This window comes from Trichosurus vulpecula, chromosome 1 (genome assembly GCF_011100635.1).
Source record: "Trichosurus vulpecula isolate mTriVul1 chromosome 1, mTriVul1.pri, whole genome shotgun sequence".
Classification (NCBI taxonomy): Eukaryota; Metazoa; Chordata; class Mammalia; order Diprotodontia; family Phalangeridae; genus Trichosurus; species Trichosurus vulpecula.
In genome coordinates, this window is record NC_050573.1 from 414,790,019 (window position 1) to 414,803,113 (window position 13,095).

Genomic DNA, 13,095 nt, shown 5'->3' on the forward strand with positions numbered 1-13,095 from the left:
AATCAATATCATAAGGAAAACAAGAAACTGGTAAAAATTACAGCAAATTTCTCTTATAATGACCTCCTTTCTCAAATATATAGTGAGCTGAGCCAAATTCATAAAAATAAGAGCCATTACCCAGTTGATAAATGGTCAAAGGATGTGAATAGGCTGTTTTCAGAGGAAGAAATCAAAGCTATCAGTCACAAGAAAAGATAATATTCTAAATCACTGTTGATTATAGAAATGCAAATTTTAAAACCATGAGATTCTACCTCACACCTATAAAATTGGCTAAAATGACAGAACTGTAAAATGGCAAATGCTACAGGGGGCATGGAAAAATTGGGACACTAATGCAGTTTGTGGAGTTGTGAACTAGTCCAATCAATCATTCCAGAGAACAATTTGGAATTATACCCATAGGGGTATAAAACTGGGCATAACCTTTGACTCAGCAATACCACTACTAGTTCTGTATCCCAAAGAGATCAAATAAAAGGGAAAAGGACCTATATGTACAAAAAATATAGCAACTCTTTTTTGTGGTGGCAAAGAACTGGAAATAGAGAAGATACCCATCAATTGGGGAATGGCTGAACAAGTTTTGTTCTATGACTGTGATGGAATACTATTTTCTATAAGAAATGAGGATCAGGTTGGTTTTGGAAATACCTGAGAAGACTGACATGAATTCATGCAAAGTAAAGTGAGCAGAATCAGTAGAACCTTGTATATAGTAACAGTAATATTACAAACATGATCAAATGTGAAAGATATAGCTACTCTGATCTATACAGTAACCCAAGACAATTCCAGTGGATCCATGATGATAAATGCTTTCCACATTCAGAAAGAGAATTGATAATTCTGAATGTAGATTAAAACATACTTTAAAAAAACTTACTTTCCTTTTGTCTTTTTTCTTTTGCAACATGGCTAAGGTGGAAATATCTTTTGCATGACTTCACAACTATAGACAATTTAAAAAATTGCGTGCCTTCTAAAGTAAGGGGAGGGGCAGGAGGGAGAGAGAAAACTTGGAAAACAAAATTTTAAAAAAATTATAAAAAAATTCACATGCACTTTGCAAATATTCAATGCGACAAGTAAAACACATATTAAAAATTTAAAAAAAAACTGAATCTAGAGTTCAATCTGGAGTTGTTGAAGTAGATTCACTCTTTGTCAAAGTCATGGCTTGGCATATTCAATTATAAATTATATAAAAGCAGATTAATCATGATTTGGAAGGCTTCTGATTCTGAGAAGTATCAGAAGGATTAATAGGAATTTCAAAACACCAAGAAATGCCTTGAAGACCCTATTGGATCAAATAGTTCACTGATTCACTTACAAGAGAATGCCAAAATAATTGAGCTTCTAGTAGCCAGGATAGTGAAGTAAGGAATAAATTGCTGTAACTTTCCCATATTCACCTCTAAACAACCATAAAATAGTGTACCCAAACAAATCCTGAAAGAGCAAAATCAGTAAAAAGATGGGGTAAAACAATCTTTTGCCCAAGAAACTTGGAAGATTGTCAAGAAAGGTGTGTCTCATTCCAATAAAAGGGGAATATAACCCAGGATAGGAAGTGTCCATGCAAGCTGCACCTCAGCAAAGCAGTGAGATCTCCTGATCCCTAGTGTGGTGCAGGAGGTGAATGCCAAAACCAAGATGCTCTACTTGCCTCACCACAGCCAGAGGAATTAGCAGACTTTAGCTCTGAGAACCACTATCTGCTTCAGTGTAGCCCTGGACAAACAGGCAGCTTGCAGAAATCAGACCTCCTTGCTTTAGCACAGACTTAGGCAAATAGGTAGATGCTAACCCTATGGGTACCTATGCAAACAGGCAGTTGCCAGCTCTAGACCACCAAGTGCTTCAGAGTAGCCCCAGGCAAACAGCTTCAAAATGCCAGACTGCCACAAACTTCAGTGTGGCATGCAGAAGAAATGCAGAAACACCCCACTGGCCTCAGCACATGCCTGAACCTAGCACTAGGACCCCAGCTCAGCATCAGGTAGGCTGCCAGACTCCTATGGCCTCTAGCAGTGCCAGCCAACCCCCACCTCACAACTTTAGCAAGGCACCAGATATTAGGGTCCCCTGTGGGTCTCAAGAAAACATCAGTGTAGCACCAGGTAAACAGTCAGGTTTTGTAGCCACTGGCACAAGAAGTCTGAGACAGTTCCCCTTCTGCCCTGCGTGGAGAGCTCAAATTTAAAAGAAAGGAAAAAAGTCCCCCAAAAGAGTAAAAAGCAATAGAAAAAGAATCTGACCATACAAAGTTGTTATGGTGACAGGGAAGATCAAAACACAAACTCAGAAGAGGACAACATCAAAACACTTATGGGCAAAAGCCCAAAGAAAAATGGGATGTGGTCCAAGCCCAGAAAGAACTCATGGAAGACCTCAAAAAGGAGCTTAAAAATCATATAAGAGAGGTAGAAGAAAAATTGGGAAAAGAAATGAAAGTGATACAAGAGAATTATGAGAAAAGAGTCAACACCTTTTAAAAAGAAAATAAATGCTTAAAAAGTAGAATTGGCCAAATGGAAAAGTAAGTACAAAAGTTAAGTGGGTGTAATAGTAATTAAGGTGGGACTTTTTGCTGTTGACCTTTAATGTTTCTGGCTTTGTTTGAATGGGGCAGATAAAGTGGGTTGTTTTTTGTATTTCTCAGCACTGAGACAATTGGGAGCCACTGATTTGTATCTGATGTGATACTGGGGGTGGGGAACTTTTCCACGCCCAGCCTGGTTGAGGTTGGGGCCCTTTGGGGGCCCTGAACGGGATATATAAGCGCAAAGGTTAACATTCTCGCTCGGAGCTCTGAGCCACAGCAGGAGTGGCGCGTGACCCTGGGCTAGCCTTTAAAATGAGCTCCCTGGCTGTAAACCCAGATGTTGAATTGTATTTGGTCTGTAATTTAGGGTGCTGGTTTTTTCCCCTGAACTAAGCAAATGATATTTTTATGCTGGATTAAAGTAAGATTGTTAACCCCCTAACGTTGCTTTCCTTAGGTAAAGCAGATCAAAAGGACCTGTGTTGGCAGCTTTCTGGGTGCTGGTTGTTGGTGGATCTTATATCCCGACAGAAGCTGCTAGTTGGATTGTTGAAACAGTGGGGAAAACAACTACTTATAACTTAGAATTGAACAAGTGGAAACTACTGACTCTACGAGAAATCAAGAATCAACTAAACAAATTAAAAAGAATGAAAAAATAGAGTAAAATACTTCACTGGAAAAGTAACTGACCTAGAAAATAGGTCCAGGAGAGACAATGCCAGAATCATTGGACTACCTGAAAGCTTTAACCAAAAGGAGGACCTGGACAACATCTTTCGAGAAATTGTCAAGGAAAACTACCCTCATATTCTGGAACCAGAAGACAAAATAAGAATTGAAAAAATCCACCAATCACCTCAGGAAAGAGATCCCAAAATAAAAACTCAAAGGAACACTATAGCCAAGTTTCAGAACAATTAGGTCAAGGAAAAAAAAATATTACAAGTGGCCAGAAAGAAACAATTCAAACATCAGGTAGCCACAGTCAGGATTACAAAGGATTTAGCAACTGCAACAGAGGGCACAGAACAAAAAATTCCAGAAGGCAAAGGAGCCAGAACTACAATCAAGAATCATCTACCCTGTGAAATTGAACATAATGTTTCAAGGGAATAATGATCATTCAATGAAACAGAAGGATTTTATGCTTTCATAAGGAGAAGACCAAAACTGAACAAAAGATTTGATCTCCAATATCAAGATCCAAAAGAAGCATAAAAAGGGAAAAGAAAACATGAGATTCAGTGGAGCTGAGTTGTTTATATCCCTACATTAGAGGATGATGCTTATAATTCTTAAAAATTGTACCACTAATTGAACAGTTAGAAGGAATATACATATACAGAGGATATGGGTATAAATTTGAGTGAATTTGAGGAAATGACATAAAATATAGTTAAGGGATGCAAAAGAGGAGTACAGTGGGTACAGAAGGAATGGGGTAAGTTATTTCAGATGAAGAGGTATAAAAAAATCTATTACAGTAGGGGGAAAGTGGGCATATCTGTTGCAGTGGGTGGGCAATGGGCATAGCTTGAAATTTACTTTTATCAGTATCGGCTCAAGAGTGAATAATATACACAATCAGTTGAATATAGAAATCTATGTTACCCTACAGAAAAGTATGCTTAAGTAAAGGTGGCAAGGGGGGAAAGACTATGGAGGAGGGAAAGGGTAAAAGGAAAGAGAGAGGACAAACAGGAGAGAGAATAAGATGGAGAGAAATACACAGTTAGTAATCATAACTGTTAATATGAATGGGATGAAATCTCCCATAAAACCAAAGCAGAGAGCAGAGTGGATCAAAAACCAGAATCCTATAATTTTCTGTTTACAAGAAACACACCTGAAGCAGAGAGACACATACAGAGTAAAGGTAAGGGGCTGAAACAGAATCTATTATGCTTCACCTAAAGTTAAAAAAAAGGCAAGGGTAGCAACTCTGGTCTCAGGCAAAGCAAAAGCAAAAATATACCTAATTCAAAGAGATAAGGAAGAAAACTACATCTTGTAAAATGTACCACAGACAATGAAGTAACATCAATATTAAATATTTATGCACCAAATGTTTTTATAGCATCCAAATTCTGAAAGGAGAAGTAAATTGAGTTACAGTTCCATGACAAAACAAGAGATGGCCAGTATTACAACATGTAAAATAGATACTTTTGATTACATCAAATTAAAAGTCTTTTGCACACACAAAACCAATGCAACCAAAATTAAAAGGTAAGCAGAAGGTTTGGAAACAATCTTTATATCAAGTCTCTTATAAAGGCCTCATTTCTAAAATATATAGAGAACTGAGTCAAATTTATAAAAATAAAAGTCATTCCCCAACTGATGAATGGTCAAAGAATGTGAACAGTCAGTTTTCTGATGAAGACATCAAATCTATCTATAGGCATATGAAGAAGTGCTCTAAATCTCTTTTAATTGGAGAAATGCAAATTAAGACAACTCTGAAATACCATCTCACACCTGTCAGAGTAGCTAATGTGATCAAAAAAAGGAAAATGATAAATGTTGGAGAAGACATGGGAAATTTGGGACACTAATGCACTGTTGCTGGAGTTGTGAACTGATCCAACCATTCTGGAGAGCAATTTGGAACTATGCCCAAAAGGCAACCAAACTGTATAGACCCCTTGACCTAGCAATATCACTACTAGGTCTATATCTCAAAAATGTCACCAAAAAAGGGAAAACAACCTATACGTGCAAAGACATTAATAGTAGCCCTTTTTGTGGTTGCAAAAGTATTAGAAATTGAGGGGATGCCTAGCAATTGGGGAATGGCCAAACAAGCTGTGGTATATGAATATAATGGATTGCTATTGTTCAATAAGAAATGATGAGCAGATTTCAGAAAAAAAAAACCTGGAAAGACTTGTACGAACTGATTCGAAGTGAAATGAGCTGAACCAGGAAAACATTGTACACAGTTTCAGCAACGTTGTATGATGATCAACTATGAATGACTCAGCTCTTCTCAGCAACCCATCGATCCAAGACAAGTACAACGGACTCATAAAGGAAAATGCCATCCACATGCAGATACAGAACTGATGGACTCTAAATACAGATAGAAGTATACTTTTTTTCATTTGCTTTATTCTTTTTTTGTGTGTTTTTCCCCTTTTTGATCTGTTTCTTCTTTCACAACTGTGACTAATATGGAAATGTGTTTTATATGATAGCACATATATAACCTATATCAAATTGCCTACCCTTTTAGGAAGGGGTGAGGAAAAGGAGGGAAGGAGAAAAAATTGGAACTGAAAATCTTGTAAAAATTATACTAAAAATTGTCTTGACATAACTGGGGAAAAATGCTATTAAGATGGATTTTTCTGTAAATAAAAAAAGAGTGCCACAAACCTTCTGCTGAAAATGGTTGCCACTTTCTGTAAATAATACTAATCAGAATAGTGGGCTGACGTGCCCAACAGATGAGTTGAAAAATGTTTTGGAAAGTGGCAGACCTTATTATCTGAAAGGAAAATTTTGCCATGAAATAACATAAGACACAGGAATTATTCAATAAGAATCCAGTTGGACAAATACTTATTAAACTATGTGAAAAGAACTGTGTCAGGCTGGAATTATGACAAAAATGAAAAAAAAATTAACTTCAAGGACCTTCCACCTTCCTGGGGCCATATAAAATACTTACAAATTACACAGATTAATAGTTAGTTCCAGATTGAGTATGAATAACTGCTAGGATGAAGGGTAGATCAGGGAGATACCATGGAGGAAGTGACACCTCAGCTTTAGCCCATTATGGATAGACACTAGTAGGAGTGGACAAAGAAATAGAAAATATGCCACAATTCCTAAATGATATTCAACTATGGCCTCCAAAGTGGTCAATATCAGGATACCAAGAGAGCCAGAACACCGTCACTATTTTCTGCTTAGTGTGATGTAAGATTTGATCTCTCTAACCATAGCTTCCTGGCTTCATTGCTATCCCTAGTCAGTCTTAACCTTATGATCAATAATTTCAACAATGTCTTCTCCTATGCCCTTGAATTCCATGACACCTTAGTTTTCCAAAATTATTTTTTTCAAATATTCTAGTTAATTATGTTCATAATTTAGTTTTTGTAGGTGACCATGCAATGACATAGCAACTGCTTCTTTTTTCCATTTTATATACAAGAAGAAAATAACAGAGTAACTGAACCCCTTTCTGAAGTAGATAACATCAGCCAAGGAAGTCCTTCCCTCATGCCCTAGACTGACTCCTCCATCAATGAAATGACTAGTATCCCTCTACTCAAACTGTATCTTAAGTTAAATAAATTGCTCATTAGTAGCTACTTAGATCAAGTTTTGAAATCCAGCCATGTTCTTTAGGCTCAGGAGAAGTTCTTATGACCCTAGTCACCAAACTGAAGTGTCAGGGTGCAAGGAAAAGGCTGCCACATATCTGAATCTGCCTATGTGTAGAGGACAACTCTCCTCATTCTAGAACCATTCCATCTCCACATTGTACTTTGCCTTCCCAAGGGAAAAGCCATGAGAATCAAACAATTTCCGCTTGGAATCTGGGATACAGAAAGGGAAAGGGAAGAGGTACCAGAGGGGAGTAGCATAAGACATAACCTGTTTGACTGAGGCCAAGCCTGGTTTTATTTTATGCAAGGTTTTTGATGGTAGCAATAAGTTCAAATTTCAGAGTTCCTGGGAACTACTCAGCTCCTGACATCTTGATTTCTGCCATGGCAGCTAAGTCCCAGCTGAAAGTTCAAAGAGCTGACGGCTCTACCCCACATTTGTTGAAAACTAAGTTTTCATCCAAAAACTCATGCTCACCTGTGGGAAGCAGTTCAAAAGGCTGCCAGCCAGTCACTCTGTGCTGCCTATTTCATAGGCAAAGGAGGAACCCTGGAGGATGTGCCCTTTGGGAAAGTGCACCAGTAAGAGGGTATAGGTGTGTTTTCACATTTCCCTGTTCCTCCTTCTCCCTTATGGTTTTGGTCTGAAGCTCACACAGCCCTTCCATGGTGTCCACTCAGTTTCTTCTCCTGTTTGAGCTCCTCTGCCATGAGGTTGAAGAAGTGCTCAGGTAGGTTGAACTGGGCAGCCTTAGTGGAGGGTTTGAAAACTTGGGGCTACCAAGCCAGGGTGAGTCAGCATGGGCAGTTCTGCAGGGTGACCTTGTTGCTGTTCCAGCTTCTCCACCTGGGCCAGGATATCCTCATTCAGCACGTAAAATTCCTCTTAAGTGTTTTCTTCTGAAATAGCTAGTCATCTTCTCAATCTGCTAGCCTCGAAAAACTCATAAGCCCTTTCTAGACAGTTGATCAGTTCCTGAAACACTTTGTTTTGCATTTGATTTTCTTGTATTTCTTCTCTTCTGGATGAAGATGGATGTTGTCCAGGCATTTGGCAATCATTAAACGCCCCAACAATAGTTAAAACCCCAACCTCATTTTTTCTCGGTCTTTGTTGAACATGTGGATCTTCATAATGGAAGCAGACACTGGGTCTTGGTCTGAGTGCTTAATAAGAGACTGTGATATGGTCATCCTTCTGCTCCTTTCCCAGGGTGTTCCAATAAATAAAATAAACTCCAGTTACAGATAGGATAATGCATCCCTCCTCTTTAGCCTCAGCTACCCCATTTCCTCCAGAAGATTCAGTGCTTCCACTGACAGTGGCTTCTGCTTTTAAGTACTTCTTTACCTGTTTCCAAATGGCATCCTGGGAAAATGGGCCTTTGAGACCTTGAGCTGCTTCTGCTGCAACCTGGCTAGCTTCTCATTGGTTGATCCCTGGTAAGGTTGCTTGGTTACTTGCTGGCTCAGCTTTTCCCTGACTTCTTCATATCATCACCATCATCGTCATGATTTTCATCAATATCACTGTTTTTTTCTTCTTCAACATCATCATTATTATCATCAAAGCTACCATTTATATAGTGCCTACTATGTTGCGACAAGATGTCAAGTGCTTTACAAACATTGTCACATTTGATCCTCACAACAACCCTGGAAGGTACGTGCAATTATTATCCCAATTTTATAGCTGAGGAAACAGACATATAGAGGTTGAGTGACTTGTCCTAGGTCAAATAGCTAATAAATGTTAGAGGCTGGATTTGAATTCAAATCTTCCCAGTTTTAGGCCCAACTCTATCCAATGAACCACTTAGCTGCTTTTGGCTTTTAAAACCATGCCCTTCTACTGCTGTCTTGTCCTGGAATTTCCTTCCTTGTTGGGGACCTCCTCTTCCTGAAGCAATCTATCATCTCCACAACCCACTCACTCTGGAATATCCCTCTACAGGGACATCCTTCCTTCTTCTATTGGCAAGTTCCTAATGGAGCATCTATTTCATGGAAGGTCTGAGGCTGGCCAGCCTACATTCACCTCCTGTCACTATTATTGTCTTCCTCTAGATTTCAAAACCGTGTCCTCCACATTACCCTCCCCACAAATGCACCTCCCACCCCTACTTTTCAGGTCCCTTTTCTATGTAATTTTCCCCTGTTAGAATGATAGGTCCTTGAAACCAGGGACTGTCTTTTTCTTTCCTTTTTGGTAAGATATCCATTTTCCCCATCCCTGTGAAAGTTCTTGCACTTTTAAAGAGAAATTTGACTTACTTCTTTGAGGAGAATTCCTTATTTTAGTCTTCGGGTCAATAGAAAGAATATCAGAATTCCTCTAAGTCAAATGCTGCAACAGAGGACCTATGTTTTCCTTTTAAATCTCCTAGTACCATATTAAATTTCTAAATATCAGATTTCCTGAAGGCATTCATCCACTTTTCAACCCTTACACAGCACCAACACAATGTCAAGGAGTATCTTTGTCACAGCTGGTTTCCCTATGTAGTTATTAATTTCTATCGAAATCATGTTCCCATTGTGACATAAGCAGTTAATAAATAAATGTATTGGAAGAAAGTGTTTCCATAATTTGAGCATACAAGCTATAAAAGAGGCCAGAGGCATTAGCAAATATGTTCTCCTTTAGTAGTTTAGCTATGCAGATGATCTCTAATTCCTTTTTTGAAATTTGGAAACACGTGAATAATTGGAAAATTATGAACACCCAATTCAGTACCAATAACCTAACAAGGATATTCTAATTTTCAGGTGAAGTCCAGGCTATACTAATTATAGCTTATTATGTTATCAAAGAGAGACCTGTATTCTACAACTGAATGTTTCCAACTAAAGAAACACTGTGCTATTGGCAACAGGGTTTTCAGTAATCTGAGACAAACTAGAGTCCGTCTGAATTAAATAGGAAAAGATGTAGCTCTGAACTCTCATGATGCTGATTCCATTTATAAATTATTCAGCTTTGTGACGCATAGATCACAGTTAGAAATCTTGTTCAATCTCATTCTTAAAGAGTCTTTCTACTCTCACTATCAAGCATTTTGAACAGAAGATGTTTATCTCTTTTTAAAATTTTTACCTTACACAGATAAGAATGGTAGGACTAGGTGAAAGTGGATCAAATTTAATATGCTTTTGTTTGTTCTTTTTTTTTTTTTTGCACTCATGAAGAAATTAAATTATATTTCTTATCCTACTTCACTCAATCACTTGACTGAGGAACTAATGGTGACTATATAACCTTTAGGTCCCAGCCCCTCTTACTTCTAGTGCCTTCCCTCTCTTAATTATTTATCCTGTGTGCAGCTAGGTGGTACAGTGGATAAAGCACTGGACCTGGAGCCAGGAAGAGTTATCTCCCTGAGTTCAAATCCTGCCTCAGACATTTACTAGCTGTGTGACCCCCAAGTCACTTAATCCTGTTTGTCTCAGTTTCTGCATCTCTAAAATGAGCTGGAGAAGGAAATGTGCTTGTATGTATAGATATGTGTGTGTATATATACATGTGTGTATATGTGTGTATAGATATGTATGTGCCAGGCAACTAGGAAGGAAATGTGTATATATGTATAGATATGCGTCTGTGTATATATACATGTGTGTATGCGTGTGTATAGATATGTGTGTGCCAGGCAACTAGGTGGCACAGTACATAAAGCACCAGGCCTGGAGTCTGGAAGACTTGGATTCAAATCTGGCCTCAGAGGCTTATTAGTTGTATGGCCCTGGGCATGTCATGTAACATTGTTTGCCTCAGTTTCCTCATCTGTAAAATGATCATGAGAAGGAAATGGCAAGCTACTCCAGTTTCTTTGCCAAGAAAATCCCAAATGGGGTCATAAACACAACTGAAATGATTGAATAACAACATACACACACACATATTAGAGAATCAACTGAAGAATAAAAAAGTATTGAATATCACAGGAGAAATTAAACGTATCAAATTAAAAATAAATTTGCTTTTATTAATTTTAGAACATTTGTTCCAAATTTGAAAATTGAATGCCATAAATATATTAGGGAAATTTGTATATTTTGTGAATGTTCCAGAGAGGGGAGGAGAAATTAAGAAGGAAGATAATCAGTTTGCAACATCCTACTACATTTCCAGTTCTAGTCACAAGAAAGGGACTCTTGCTGGACAGAGCTTTTCCCTCATTTCCATTCCCTACATTTTTTTTCTGTAAGGTAGTGTATACTAGAATGGAAAGAGTGCTGGAAGTGAGATGAGAAGAGAGAGACCAGGGTTTGAATCCCATTTTGGCCACATTCTAGCCATGTGACAATCAATTTCCTTATCAATAAAAAGTGAATGATGTTCCTTGTAGGGCTTATCTCACAGGCGTGTTGTGAGGATGGAAAGAGATAGTGAATGCAAAGTTCGGAAACTTCAAAGTGCTGAATGAGTTATTTCTGCCAACTAAGTTTCTTCCTTTTCTCCATAATATAAGTATCTCATGTTCTGAAGTCTAAATCAATTTTGAGGATTGGGACAATAAAGATGATTGAAGAAATCTATTCTCTGGGCAAATGTGTGATCATGTATATGAAGGCATCTCCCTTACCATACTGTAAGCTCCTGATGTCAGAAATTGTCTTCATATTCTTCAAAGTGCCTAATAAGGTCTTATGCTTATAGTCATATTTTCAATAAATATCTTGCTAAATAAATTAGTGATGCTGAAGAACCACTCAAAAATGGACATCAGTAGGGGAACAGAGAAGGTTGGGTTGGGGGAGAGGGAAGGTAGAGGGAAAAGCAAGCCAGGGTGTGATGTGCCCACTTCTAGTAATTTCCAGGCACTGCCAAGTAGCTGGAGCCAGGGCTGTGCAGGAGCCTGTGGTGGCAGAATCTGAGACCAGATGGCTGAGTGGGGTGAGAGTGATCTACGCTGGATCATGGAGGAGAGGGCATTGTCAATAATTGGCACTAGACTTAGAGGGATGCTTCAAACTGGTCCACTGAGAAGCTGAAATCAGTGTTTCTGGTGATCCAAGTGGAAGGTGAAGAGGACAACTGTGAGATGACAGAAGTGAGTAAGCTTCATGGAGAGGCATCAACAATCGAAAAGGGAAACTGATCTTCTTCTATGAGTGGACCATCAAACTGAACTTGACAGATACTTCTAAGTCAGGAGTTAAATACAAGGAACACATGGAGATTCCCAACTTGTCAGATGAAAACAACATCAACGAAGTGGAGGTTAGTGTGAGCCTTGCCAAAGATGAGGCTGACACAACCCTGCTGGACTTAATGAAGAAAGAAAGTGCAACAAAGATCTGAGATGCAGTAGAAACTTATATCAGGTCTCTTAAAACAGAATTCATACAGGGCCTGATCTTACCTACTCTGAATGGTGAGACAGTCCCTCAGGTGCCAGTGAAAGCTGAGGAGTCCAAAGTCAAGCGGTACTTAGGCAAATCAACCTAAAAACGCTGGTGTCAGGAACCCTACCTGCAAGACTGTTATAAAGGACACTTTCTTAACATCATCAAAGGAGCTCTTTAGGGTGTTTGTCACCCAGGAGATGGTTCAGGCCTTCACCTATGATTCTGCTGTGTTAGAAGCAGATAAAGGAAGAAAGTTCCACTTGCTGGATAGCAACATCACAAGGGAGTTCTTAGATCTGATCCCTGAAACAAGATTGTGAGGAAATGGAGGTTTAAGTCTTGGCCTGATGAACACATTTCTACCATTACCTAGACCTTTATTGACAAAGATGGAGAGACAAAGCTTCTCGTGGAGGGCAAAGGCGTCTCCTCACCAGAGAAGGAATGGACAGGACAGGGCTGGCCTCATTACTCTTTTGAGAGCATCAAACAAACCTTTGGCTATGATGCACACTTATTCTAATGTTAAATTCTACAGGGCCATGGCTCACCCAGAAGCTCAGTCCAGGTCTCTACTGTCCTACAGCTGTGACAGGCTGGACTGCACCATCCCAACCCCTACTGTGGGGCCCAGGCCCCCTACCCATTCATATACCATGAGTTTGTGCATGTTTTCTGCTGGGTGGGATCATACAGTGAATTCTCTTTTATGTGTACATATGCTAAATAAACATAACTTAAAAAAAGATGGACCTCAGTGTATGCCTTTAAAATGCCACTTAAAATCAGCATAAGTATTGCTTTGCTGTGGCAATGAAAAGAAAAGTAATTTTCCATTTA

The 13,095-nt window shown here is 38.8% G+C and overlaps 2 pseudogenes; one reads left to right on the top strand and one right to left on the bottom strand.

Moving 5' to 3' along the window:
* Nucleotides 1-7,256: 7,256 nt before the first annotated feature.
* On the bottom strand, nucleotides 7,257-11,526 carry LOC118839210 (annotated as a pseudogene).
* A 261-nt stretch (nucleotides 11,527-11,787) lies between these two features.
* Nucleotides 11,788-12,778, top strand: LOC118834535 (annotated as a pseudogene).
* Nucleotides 12,779-13,095: the final 317 nt, after the last annotated feature.